The sequence below is a fragment of the Cucurbita pepo genome, chromosome 9, assembly GCF_057944985.1.
Source record: "Cucurbita pepo subsp. pepo isolate OVF chromosome 9, ASM5794498v1, whole genome shotgun sequence".
In the NCBI taxonomy this organism is placed as follows: Eukaryota; Viridiplantae; Streptophyta; class Magnoliopsida; order Cucurbitales; family Cucurbitaceae; genus Cucurbita; species Cucurbita pepo.
The window spans coordinates 10684913-10695943 of record NC_141806.1 but is presented as its reverse complement, the minus strand read 5'-3'; the positions used below and the strand labels follow the sequence as shown (position 1 = coordinate 10695943).

The 11031-nt window shown below is 38.2% G+C and overlaps 1 non-coding gene across 1 annotated transcript; it reads right to left on the bottom strand.

Annotated features, from left to right (window-relative positions):
• Positions 1-1156: 1156 nt before the first annotated feature.
• LOC147791299 (small nucleolar RNA Z247) lies at positions 1157-1296 on the bottom strand. The gene has a single exon (XR_015422555.1). It is a non-coding gene; the product is annotated as a small nucleolar RNA Z247 (small nucleolar RNA).
• Between the last annotated feature and the right edge of the window lie 9735 nt (positions 1297-11031).

The following is an 11031-nucleotide window of genomic DNA, read 5'->3' as shown; positions in this document are numbered from 1 at the left end:
GAGCAGGATGATTTTTCTCTGAATTGTTTGATAGATATTCAAGAGAGAGCTATCGGCCGATCGATGCCCTCTTTCCATTCATGAAGTCCTTTTGTAGACTTCGAATTTGAACGTAAATTTGAAAAACGCCACCTAAGAGATAAGATCGAATCTAGCAGGACAGGACCCCTGCAAGATTTGTTTTTCTCAAAGACATAAAGTAGACTAATAATTTAAAAGACTAATAATTTACCAACTAATAATTCACATGTGAGCCCTCACTGTGTGGCCGACAAGTTGTCAATCTTTGTTTTGTCTCTGATAAAGTTGTCAGAATGTAGATAAGATTTTTCTTCAGAATTTTTCATATGACTAATCACCAAGCTTGCCAACGGACTTACTGCGCTTCCTGCGTCTTACCACCTGGAACACAAGGGCTATTCTCTCATAATCCAAATCCTTCTGATTTTGCTTATCCTTCTCCTGGTTTCTGCAATATCGATTTTAAAGATCGAGAAACTCCTCTTCCCCCACAAAAATTGAGTGGCTCTGATACCATTTACTATTTGCTTAATGTCGATCCTTTATAGAAAAATGCCAAGGATGGAATTCAAAGAATACGTCATTATCACGAGAAAATTTATGAACAGAAAGAAGATGTTTGGAAATTTCAGGCACATGCAAAATATTACGCAACGCAAGAGGACGAGTAGCAGTATTAATTAGAGAATGACCAGTATGCAAAACACGCAAACCTGCTCCATTGCCGACTTGAACTTGTTCACCTCCATGATAACGTTCACGCACAGCGAGACGATCCAGGTCACTGGTGATATGGTCTGTAGCGCCTGTGTCGCTGTACCAATTTGGGTCAATCTTGTAAGAGGAAGTAGCCGCCAGTGCCGTAGGAGGAGCAGAAGAAGGTTCATCTTGATAGGACTCATCCATCCTATGCCAGCAGCGGATAGCAGTATGCCCCACTTTGCCGCAGATCTGGCAGGAAGGACGAGCAGAAGGGCCACGACGATCACCAGCAGGACGAGAGGGTGCATAACCTTGAGAACGACCACGACCGCGATCCCTACGCCCACGATTCTTCTGCTGACCACCACGACTAGCATAATTGGCAGAAGATCCAAGATTTAACTGAAGTTCAGCCTGGTGTTGTAGTTGGCGAGCTTCATACGTCATTAGATGTGCAAACACATCATCAAGGGTGAGGGCTTCACTCTTGGTAGTCATTGAGGTGACGAAGGGATCATAGTCAGGGCCAAGACCAGCGAGAAGATACGCGATCACATCATCATCCTGCAAGGCAGAGCCGGCGGCGGCCAGCTCGGTGGCTAGCCCTTTGATCTTGCAAAAATAATTTGCAGCAGATTGATCTCGTTTCTTGGACGTGGCGAGCTCAACACGAATCTGAGTAGTGCGAGCACGAGTTGACGATGAAAACATCCGCTGCAGGGTATCCCACGCCTCCTTGGACGTAGTAGCGGCAACCACATCATGAAGAATCTCCTCAGACATGGAGGAGAGAAGGCCGCTAAGGACTTGTTGATCCTGATCATACCACTGATTATAGGCCGGATTAGAGACCAGCTCAGCACCAGCAGCAGTTGAGGAAGGGATCAGCTTGGCAGGTGCAACATTGGTCCCATCGAGGTAGCCCATAAGCTTCGTACTCCGTAGGTAGGGGAGGAGCTGGGCACGCCATATGATGAAGTTGTTTTTGGTTAGACGAATTGTGACAACATGGTGTAGAGGGATTGGATATTGTTTAAGGCCAAAAGTCGCCATGGTAGTTGAGACGGTGTTGGAGATGGTGGATGGAGAGGAGGAAGAAGACATGGCGAGGAGTTTAAAAAATAAACCTTGGCTATGATACCATGTTAGATTGAATGGCACGATGACCTATATGGGTCACGACCTCATGTATTTATAGATGCGTATAATGAAGATTACATTCCAAATCTATGATTTGGTAACAAACCATAAAATCATAGATTTGGTAACAAACCCTTCAAATCATAACAACTAGTAAATCTTAGACTATTTTAGTATATACAGTTATGATCTATTTTAGGTTTAACAAGACTGACGTGATAATCAACTACACCACAATACCAGATGATTTACAAACTTTTTTCTATATTATGATATAATGTTATAAAAACGGTAGGAGTAAAAAGAAAGATAAAATTAGAATTTCAAATCCCTATTTTATTTTATTCTAGACTTATTTACATATTTGAAGGCGTTTATTATTATTTTCCCCAATACGCCAAGCTCTTTAATCTTAATATTGGCCACTAAAAAGTTGACTACTTACTAATGACAACTATACAATTCGGGAAAATAATGTTTGGACCCTTCCAATAGAAACAAATTAGATAATGGTTTAAGTTTTAATCGACCATATAGTGGGAATCAAAACCGCTTAAAATGGGTGTTGAAATCATTGAAAGACTATGGGTTTGGGAGTTCTATTTGGAAGAGAGGATAATCAAGAGTTAATAGCATATACTGACATGATTATGCTAGAGATATAGATTATAGGAGAAGTACTTTTGGTTATGTGTACCCACCCAATGAAGGAATTGTGTCTAGATCTTAGAAAAAAATATGTAGTTTATTTGTCTAACTTAAGATCCTAGAAAAAAAAAATGTAGGGAAAAAACATGTTGGGAAGATCTAGAGAAAAAAAAAAACATGTAGGGAAGATTTTGGAAAAAAAAAACATGTAGGGAAGATTTTGGAAAAAAAAAAACATGTAGGAGTTTGTGGCAACTTCCAAGGAGTGTGGATGATGAGAGTATTGGAAAAGCTTGGTCATTTTTATGAGTATTGTGATATTAGTTTAAAAGTCAACGATCACAATAGGAGTCAAACTCACGACCTTCTAATCCGAAGTTAGATGCACTAATCCACTCTGCTATGCGGACATTTTTTAAAAGTTTAAGTATATACTTTAATGTAAGTATATATTTTTATACTTTTACTTTTGAATTCCCACTTATCATACCGTGAAGGAAAGTATGAGGACTTGATGCATAATTGTGTGTTCACATGCATCAAGATACTTCCTCATTATGATGAGTACAGACGCGAACACCATGAGACTAATTGTTACCATCATGTTTGCCATAATGCTACGACGTCCGTTATTCCCTTCGGGTGTGCAGCAACAGTCCGTCAGCGAGTGCTAGCCCGACCAGCAGGTCTAGGAGGCGTGCGAGCCCACTGGTGGGCCTACATTCACACGTGTGGGCCATATGTAGAAAAATATTACACATCTAATTTAGCCCGAATTAGAAAGTCGCCTAAGAGAATGAAATGAGTTTTAAATGATAGATCCCACTGTGTTGCATGTGACTTCATTTCATAACCCTAATAGTTGGGCCACTTAAAACTAATTTTTAAAATACTCAAGTCATGTGCTACTCTTACCTTTGAGGTAAAAGTAGTAACCTCTATACAGATGACAATAGCGTTGCGTTGAAGACCATAGAACTTATGGTAGGATAAGTTATTTTTAATTTGTTTTCTAGTCCTTAAGTTAGATTAGGTCATCGTTTTAATCCTTTTTTGTTTTATATAAATTTCATGTTGTTTTGCTTTAAGGTTTTATTGTGAATGTTTAATATACGTTCACGCACTTATGCACTACGTTATGCGGTCATATATTAAAATTTATGCATATAATATAAATATATATTTTATGAAATTTACACCATTTTTTTTTATCTCTAATTTAGTTTAAATTAAATATTTTTGTCTTATTTGGTAGCATTCTTAATCACTCCATCGATCTTTTCCTTTTTTCAAGGGAATATTCTTACAGTATATTCCATCCATTTCAACTTTGAAGAAACATTTTCTACAACAAAATATTTTCCAAGTGAAATTTTCATACAATTCTATCCTTTTTAAACCTTTTTCATTCATGATGTTATTATTTTTTTTATTCATGATGAGTATGGATGCGTACACTATAATGGTCAAGATGATGATAATCATGCCTCACATGATACTCAAGGGTTTTCAAACCTCCAGACGTCTAGCTACGAACAATTAGCCCGACTATGATAGGTCTAGGGGGCGTGTGAACCGCCTAGGGACTCACGCTCACAAGTGTTGGTCGTGTGTAAGAAAGTACTACACATCCAATTTTATTCAGATTGGAGGCCACCCATATGATGATTTTAACGATAGGTCCCTAAGCATGAGTTGCATGTGTTTTCAATCCTTGACCCTAATATTGGGGTCACTAGTATTTTTTAAAATACTAAGTCGTGTGCTAGTTCTATTTCGGGTAAAGGTAAGGCACCCCTGTACGGCTGATGACGACATCACAAGTAAAGACCATGGAACCTGCATAAGATAGTGGTATTTCATTTCTTAGACTTTAAGTTATATAGGGCGTTTTTACGTTTAATGTTTATTTATTTTATTTAGTATTTGGTTATATTGTTAAAGATATTTTTGAACATGTAAGTTTATGGCAGTGTTTTATGATGAAGTTTTAAATGTTTATTTATGCATAAGAGAGTATGTTATGATGACGGTAACGACTTTCGGTTTGTAGAAATCTACGATCGTTACAGTTGGTATCAAAGCTCTAGGTTATAGATTCTTTAGACTAGCCTACGAGATAGGCTTGACATGTTTCATGGTCCCACTGTTGATGCCCCGTCAGCGTCAGGTATGTCATGCATAAGATAAGAAAAGGAAATATCGTTGATTGCGTACGTTGTTACTGCTCAGTCATTATCAAATAAAACTCATAATCGAATTTTGACACCATTGATTGTATTCTAGTTGACTGCATTATTGTTGACATAGTTCTATATTTATTATAATATAGGGTATGATATGATTTACCTTGCATGGATATGAATGTTAGTTCATGTATTGATAGTGTTTAGATTTAGTAAAGTTTGTACCATGAATCCAAGCTATATTGTATTAAGCTACTAAATAATAGTATATGCACGTAAATGATTTTGCTAAGGTTGGTTAGATTCTACTCAAACAATTCTTAATTAAATTATGGCAGTGTTTTATGATGAAGTTTTAAATGTTTATTTTCGCATAAGAGAATATGTTATGACGATGGTAGAAATCTAAGCTCGTTACACTTTAGGCATAAATCTCAACCGTTGATTCTTACGAAAGAATAAAACCATATCATTTGATTCAAATAAATGAAATTTTGATTAAGAGATTGTGAATAAAAACTCTTTAAAATAATTTGTAACGGTTGATAAATAGTAGCAGGCGAGGGCGACCCAATGTAACTCGTGGTCATGTCTTCTTTGAAGAGTCACCTTCTGTCAAGTTCGTCTGCTCCATTTTTAGTCAACAAAGATATCATAAGAACACATGGTGGCAACCCAATGTAACTCGTGGTAATGTCTTCAAGAGCCACCTTTGTCGAGTTCCTACCATGGTCAGTCTCGTTTGCTCCATTTTGAGTCAACAAAAATATCATAGGAACACATGGTAGCGATTCAATGTATTGTGATAATTCACGACCTTCAATGTACTAAATTGACATGATAATCAACTACATCACCAAATCAGATTTTTATTCTATATATTATGAGTCATTCTCGTATTGTATTTGGTTGAGATTGACTCATTTAATGAATAAAATACCTAACCATGTTGATGTTGACTACACTGGGAGTCGGACCCACAACCTTCTGATCCAAAGTCAGACGCGCTAATGTACTGTGCTATGCAGTCATTTTTAAAAGTGTACCGACATAAGTTATTTCAAATTCGTTCTCACTTGTGTCAAACGGGTCAAAAATATAATGATAAGTCATTTATGTCAAGCGGTAGGTATCAGGTTGGACTGCGGGTCGTTGGATTGCTTCTCGAGCATGCAGGTCAGATGTGGTTTAGGTCGTCGATTTGGGTTAGTCACAGCTCCGCATGTCAGCGCTTAGAGTAAGCCAAGCTTTTCCACTACCTGCCTAACACATGTCCCTCCAATTGCTAGACGCGTTTCTCCTCTTTCTAGTCCCCGTGTTCATCGCCAATTGCCTGAAACCCATTTTTTTTAGATTCCGGTCAAAATGGCATCAACCTTTATTATTATTTTTTTTTCTATCTTCCAATTTGTAACTTGAATTAACTCGATTCCTACCAGGAAATTCAAGACCTCAAGTCCACCTATACAAATATATTTTTCTTGCATTTTTCGGTACTCACAATGCGTAATAAATGAGTTAAAAAATCAGAAAAACCAAGTTTCTTAGCAAAGTTTGAGATTCTTAGTTTCAATTTTCGACACGATTTTTGGCTGAGTTTCCTCCCAAAACATGCAAGAATCCTCACCTAAAGTACCGTAGATGAGTATTATTTCCTAAACTATTAAAAAAACGCATGGATCTACGGCAAAATCTTGAAGCAAAAGAGGTCACGAACTTACCTCGCGTTTCTTGCCTATTTCTTGACGAAAACGAATGATCCAAAAACAAAAACATTAACTCTTAGATCAACAATACTTCGATGTTCGGATTTGAGCATTGTACCCTCCTTTCTCTTCTTCTTTTTCTTTAAAACTTTAACTCTTCGCCTTTTGTCTCCTTTTTTTTTTTTTTCTTTTCTTTTCATTTACTTGCAATCCCCTCAAGATGGTGTGTGGGGAAAAATTACCTTTTTATCTTCAGTTGACTTTGATCCGAATTTTTCATTAAATCGCCATTTTTTAAAATTTTCCTAAGCTCCTTAAGGTGTCTCGAACATTTTTACTTCTACACCGATTTGAAAATCTCGCTCTAAGGCTTCCAATAAAATCTAGGTATCCATAAAAGTTAGGAGGAAGCTTGTCATAAAGAAGGGTGAGTTTGTACCTATTGGGATCGAAGTGTTACAACATTCCCCTCCTTAGGAACTTTTGTCAACAAAAGTTGGCTATTCCTGAACAAGTTCGGGGTAAGACATTCTAACGTCATTCTCACATTCCCAAGTAGCTTTACTATCCAGGTGGTTTCCCCATAAGACTTTGACAAGGGGAATCTCCTTGTTTCGCAATCGCTTGACATATCAAGCTAAAATTTGGACTAGGGCCTCTTCATATGATAGATCCTCTTGAAGCGGGAGCATTTCGTACTCAATGATGTGGGTGGGGTCCGGTGTGTATTTCCTTAACATGGATACATGGAAAACGTTGTGAACGACAACAAGAGTGGGTGGCAACGCTAACCTGTATGCCACAACACCAATCCTCTCAAGGATCTCGAAGGGACCTATGAACTTGGTGTTAGGATCGTACAACAACGCACACACTCGATCTATATGAACACAACGAACAGGATAGAGAAAATGCAAGGAGAACTCTGGCTCAAGGATTTATATTGATGACTTCAAGTATGTACAGTAAAAGAATACAGAGAATAAAGAAAGAACATTTTCAAAGCTCTACGTAGGCGGATATATATATGGTTCAGTTTACTATATATAGTTTTACCAGATTTAACCATATACTATATATAGTTATTTACCATATATAGTTTTACCGGATATAGCTTTGCTATGTATAACACCAAACTATAAATAAGTAGTAGGCTCCATAACCTAACAATTCTCCACTTGTAGACTGATCCAGTCAACCAAGAGTTTCATTCTCAAATGATCACTACACCATACCAATTAAGGCTGTGCATAACCTCAATTTTCCAACATTAACACATTTTGTCAACATGCCTGCCTGATTCTTTGCACCCTCTTTCTTCTCCAAACACATATCACATTCTTCCACTAACCTGCGAGTGAAATGGTATCGCATTCTAATGTGTTTTGTCCTTGAATGATAGATTGGGTTTTTCACCAACTATATTACACTCTGACTATCTGTATAAAGAATCTTCTTGCACTGCTTCATGCCTAATTCTTCTAGATAGTCTGTCATCCATATCATGTCCTTTCCAACTTCAGCTATTGCCACGTACTCAGCCTCAGTAGATGAAAGAGCAACGCATTTTAGAAGCTTGAACATCCAACTCACTGCTATTCAATCTACAGTGTAGATATATCCAGATGTGCTCTTGCTAGAGTCTACCTCTCCACTCAGATCAGCATCCACAAAACTTTGCAGAATTACTTTGTCATTGCCACAACAGAGTGAAGTATTGGATGTACCTCTTAGATATCTTAGATACCACTTCACAACTTCCCAATGTTCTTTCCCTGAATTTCCATGTACTTGCTAACAACTCCCACTTCATGTGTTATATAAGGTCTAGTGCAAACCATAGTACACATCAAGCTCCCAACTGCAGAAACATACGGAACTGATGTCATGTGCTCACGTTCCTCAACTGTCTTGGGAGATTGCCTCTTTGACAATTTAATATGATTTGCCAAGAGGATAGTCCTCGGTTTAGCATCATTCATCTTGAATTTGGACAACACCTTCTCAATGTACTGCTCTTGGGATAGATTTAATGTGCCAGCAAATCTATCTCGAAAATCCTAATCCCAAGAATCTGCTTCGCTGCACCCAAATCTTTTATCTCAAATACTAAAGACAGGCTTGCTTTCAAGCGGTTTATCTCCCTCATACTTGATCCAGCAATCAGTATATCATCCACATACAGGAGTAGAAACACATAAGAATCATTGTATTTATTGAGGTAACAACAGTAATTCTTTTCACTCCTGTGGAAACCACTCTTGCACATGAAGGAGTCAAATTTCTTGTACCATTTTCTCGGTGCTTGTTTCAGTCCATACAAACACTTATTGAGCTTACACACCATGTGCTCCTTGCCTGGAGCTACAAACCCTTCTGGTTGTTGCATATAGATCTCCTCATCTAGATCTCCATATAAAAACGCCGTTTTTACATCCATTTGCAAAAGGTGCAAATTCTCAGATGCAACAATACTCAACAGAATTCAGATAGTAGTTAATTTCACAACAGGAGAAAAGATCTCGGCATAATCAATACCTTTTCTTTGTGAATATTCTTTAACTACTAACCAAGCCTTAAACCTTGTTCTGCCATCTGGTTCAGCCTTGATTCTGAACACCCATTTATTCAACAGAGCTCTCTTTCTTGTAGGTAACTCAGTCAGCACCCACGTATTATTCTTTTCAAGTGAGCTCATCTCATCATCCATGGCTTGCTCCCACTTGGTTGAATCTTCCCCTTCTAGGGCCTCACCAAAGGACTCTAGTTCTCCTTCGTCAGTCAACATCAGATAATGTAATGAGGGTGAATATCTATCTGGTGCTCTGATAGTTCTGGATGATCTCCTCAACACCTGCTCAGGTGTAACTTGCTCCACGTCTGGTTCTTCAACAACAGGATTGGGAGTTTCTTGAGCTTCTGCTGTAACATCACTGGGTGAGTTTTCTTGCTCAAGCTCAACTCCCACTTGCTTCATAGTCTTAAAGTTTATCTTCTCTTTGTCCTTGTATAGGACATGTACATCAAAGGTCACATCACAATGTCTTATGATTTTTCTATTCTTGTCATCCCAAAACCTGTACCCAAACATGTCAAAGTCATAGCCTATGAAGTAGCACTTCACATCCTTAGCATCAAGCTTGTCTCTCTTCTCTTGATCAACATGAACATATGCAGTACAACCAAAAGTTCTCAAGTGAGAGTACTTGAATTCTTTTCTTGTCCATACTTCTTCAAGCAACTTGAACTTCAAGGGTACTGACGGCCCTCTATTAATCAAATATGTTGCTGTGTTCACAGCTTCAGCCCAATATATCTATGGTAGTTCAGAATGAATTCTCATGCTTCTTGCTCGCTCATTCAATCTGTTCATCCTTTCTGCAATACCATTTTGTCTTGCCTTACCGGGAATTGTTCTTGTTAATCTAATTCCCTCAGATGCACAAAATGTTTTTAAACTCTGATTTGTTGTACTCTCCTTCATTGTCAGACCTCGGGCATTTGATCTTCAAGCCAGTTTGATTTTCAACTTCAGCTTTCCACTTCTTGAAGGTGGCAAACACATCTGACTTATGTTTCAGAAAGTAAACCTATATCTTCCTGCTGAAATCATCGATAAAGATGACGTAGTACCTTGATCCACCAAGTGATGAAACTGAAGATGGTTCTCTGTATGGACCATTTACAACCGCACTTTCTTTGGTTCTCTGACAGCCTTTGTGAAACTAACTCGTTTCTGTTTGTCCATAACACAGCTCTCAGAAAGACCCATATCAACAGATTTTAAGCCTTCTAAAGCACCTTTCGCAGTCAGCATCTTCCGCTCATGTGTCCCAGTCTATGGCACCCCATAGACTTGAATTGGAAGCACTCTCAGTAGCAACCATGTTTATACACTCTGCAGTAGTGTATAGGGTTCCAGATTTTGTGCCACGTGCAACAACCATGACACCCTTCACAATCTTCCACGAACTCTTTCCAAACTCTACTTCATAGTCTGTGCTATCCAACTGACCTATAGAGATCAGGTTCTTCTTAAGACCAAGAATGTATCTGACATCTTGTAATGTCCACTGATTTCTTGCTGGAGTTTGTATGGAGACATCTCCCTTCCCTTCAATCTTCAAGGTTTTGTTGTCGGCAAGATACACCTTCCCGAAATTTCTTGATTTGAAATTTTGAAACAATTTCTTACTTGGAGATAAATGGAACGATGCACCTGAATCTAAAATTCAGGATTCAGCTGGGTTGTCCATACTGAGAATTAAAGCGTCCTCAATATCTTCTGTTGTATATATAGAATCATCATCATCTTCTGATTTATGATTTTGTTTCTTCTTCAGTTTTATACAATTTGTTCGAAAATGTCCTTTTCCTCTACATCTCCAACACGTTACGTTGGGTTTGTTTGGAGATTTTCCCCAATTATTTGATTTGGATCACTCGTGTTTGTTTAAGCTCTTTGATTTACTTCTTCCCCTTCGATCAACACTGAGAGCATTGCCTGATGAATCTCCAATTTCCTGTTTGCGCTGAGAACTACATCTTGAATTTCATCAAACTTCAGTTTATCAGATCCTCAGGAACTACTGATTGCGGCAACAACAGTATCCCATGACTTGGGTAAA